This window comes from Nicotiana sylvestris, chromosome 10 (assembly GCF_000393655.2).
Source record: "Nicotiana sylvestris chromosome 10, ASM39365v2, whole genome shotgun sequence".
In the NCBI taxonomy this organism is placed as follows: domain Eukaryota; kingdom Viridiplantae; phylum Streptophyta; class Magnoliopsida; order Solanales; family Solanaceae; genus Nicotiana; species Nicotiana sylvestris.
Genome location: NC_091066.1, coordinates 145,071,201 through 145,074,417, shown reverse-complemented (window position 1 = coordinate 145,074,417; position 3,217 = coordinate 145,071,201).

The window sequence follows — 3,217 nt, the reverse complement described above, 5'->3', positions numbered from 1 at the left end:
TTTACAGCATCGGAACTTCATATTCAATTGAGTATTTCCCTCTTCCAGTTAAGAGAGCAGATAATTTATATATACAGTATTAATGTATTTTCACTACCATCTAGCTATAATCAATGGGTAGGCCCCTATTGGGCAACCTCTGATCAGATGGTAAGTTATATACCGAGCATGTTGTGGCCGAGTGCCTAGGAGCGAGCCTTGTTGGTCGAGATACAGAGCCTAGTATGGCCGAACGCCCATAAGCTAGCCTAATACGGCAGAGCAGATATATATACCGAGCCTTATAGGGGCCGGACAGCTATTTTACTCTTTATATTGAGAGAGTTGAGTCAGTATCAGCTGATGAGCATATCCTCAGATTATCTTTGATCCCCAGTTGCTTTCAGTTATTATATTATCAGTTTAGTTTCAACTTCAGTATATTGCCTTACATACTCAGTATATTATTTTGTACTGACGTCCCTTTCTGGGGCACTGTATTTCGTGCGTGTAGGTTCAAACAGACAGACGGGTAGACCTCCCTAGTAGGTGTTTGCCCGAGTTCAGCTTTATCGATAAGCTCCCCGTCCTTCGGAGTTGCCGGGTCTAGAAGTTTTGGTGTGCATCTTGTGTATATATGTAGATAGGATATGGGTAGGTCGGGGCCCTGTTCCGATCATAGTACATCTATCAGTAGAGGCTTGTAGACATATCCTGTCAGTTAGTGCAGTATGTTGGGCCTGTAGGCCCTGTATGTATATTTTGTTGGCTTGTCAGTTGTCTTAATTATGATGGCCCAGCCTTATACTGACATTTAGTCAGCGTTAGTCTCTATTTAGTTTTTATATTTTGCATTGCACATTATCTTGTAATGTGACCCATGGCCAAAGTATGACATTATATGTTCAGAGACTCTTAGTCGCAAGTGATACGCAAGGATAGGTGAGGCACTGAGTGCCGGTGTCGCCCCTAGGTTTGGGGCATGACAAAAGTGATATCAGAGTAGTTCTGTCCTAGGGAGTCTACAAGCCGTGTCTAGTAGGGTCTTGTTTATAAATGTATGGTGCATCACATTATATAAGCAGGGGACTACAGGGCATTTAGGAGTTGGTTACCCTTCTTTCAAATCTAAATCGTGTTGTAGTAGCACTGAGTTATAGGAAATTTGAGTTAAACTTACGTGTTGACATTTGCATGAACAGATGACTGTAACTAGGAAGACTACGGCTAGCCAGATGAGAGAAACAGTAGTAGTGAGAGGACTATCAGGGTACCCTCAGTAGATGGGGCCCAATCGGAGTCACAGGGAGACACCCCTACCTAGCGATTACCGGCTCCTCCGCCACCTGAGGAGATTCCTAGGGATACTGCACATCCAGTTCCTCTTCCGCTTCCATCAGATCAGGACATGAGAAGTGCGGTGCATTTATTGGCATAGTTGGTAGCTACCCAGCAACAGGCTAGGGCATCCGCTAGTGCAGGACCTTCTGAGGGATCTGGGTGTTCAAGGGTCCGAGAGTTTATTACTTTGAATCCCCCAAAGTTCATAGCGACGGATCAGAGGGAGGACCCGCATTTCATAGATCAACTTCATAGGATCTTTTGGATTATGCATGCCACGGAGAAAGAGGCAGTTGAGTTAGCAGCTTTTCGACTCCGAGATATAGCCATCCTTTGGTACGAAGGATAGGAAAGGTCTAGGGATGTGATGCACCTCCTGCTATTTGGGAGAATTTTTCAGATGCCTTCCTTGACCAGTACTTACCGCGAGAGATCCGACAGGCCCAACTCGATCAGCTTCTAGCCCTCAAGCGGGGCAATATGAGTGTTCGAGAGTATAGTCTCCGTTTTGACTCATTGGCCAAATATGCACCATCCATAGTTGCTACTATGTGGGACATGATCCACAGGTTTATAGCAGGGTTGGTCCCAAAGTTGACAGAGGCATGTGCCACCGCTGCATTACAGGATAGTATGGATATCTCCCAAGTTCAGGCATTTGCCTAGAATATAGAGAGGGGTAGGTGTAGGCAGCAGAGTACGGAGAGGACTGAGTCAGGGCAGCGTAAGAGGATGAGATTTGCCAGGTCTCAGGAGCAGTCTCAGGGTAGTTACAGGCCCCAGTACTTCAAACGGCTACCTAGACCTTTGTCACCTCAGCTATATAGTTACAGGTATGACCGTTATACTCACTCAGGACTAGGTAAGAGCTCCCGAGCGTCAAGTTTGCAGCGACAACGAGGTTCGAGGCAGGCAGGGTCGTTTCCACGCGGTGTACCATCTGCGGTCGAGGACACTTGGGCCAATGCCGAGTCGGTTTCGATGCTTGTTATACATGTGGATGTCCAGGGCATATGATGCGTGATTGCCCAAATAGAGATTTGGGGGTATGGCGCAACCAACAAATTCAACAACAGGATCAGCTATGTTCGTGCATCCTTCAGGGCACGAGTCTTAGTCTTCGGTTGGTAGAGGTCGAGGCAGAGGTAGAGGGTCCAGTTCAGGTGGTAACCAAAATCGTATCTATGCGCTAGTAGGTCGACAGGACCAAGAGTTCTCACCAAATGTTGTGACAAGAATGTTGATCATTTGTTCTCACGATGTTTATGCCTTGATAGACCCAGGATCTACTTTATCATGTATTACCCTATTTGTCACGAGGATATTTGGTATAGTGCCTGAAATACTAAGTAATCCTTTTGTGGTATCTACACCGGTTAGAGAATCGATTATCTCTAGACGCGTTTACCGAGGTTGTACTATATCAGTTTGTGGTCGTCAGACCTCAGCCGACCTAGTTGAACTAGAGATGTTGGATTTCGATACTATCATGGGCATGGACTTGTTGGCAGCTTGTTATGCCACAGTTGATTGTCGAGCAAAGATAGCTAGATTTCATTTTCCGGGTGAGCTAGTCCTTGAATGGGTAGGTAATACAGCGACACCCAGAGGTAAGTTTATTTCCTATCTAAAGGCGAGGAAAATGATCACAAAAAGGTGCATTTATCATATTGTGTGAGTTAAAGATATAGATGTTGAGATACCTACACTTCAATCTATTCCAATAGTAAAGGAGTACGCGGATGTATTTCCAGATGAACTTCTAGGTATTCCTCCAGAGCAAGAGATTAATTTTAGCATCGATTTGCTTCCGGGAACGCAACCAATATCCATCCCTCCGTATAGAATGGCACCTGCCGAATTAAAGGAGTTGAAGGAGCAGTTAAAAGATTTACTG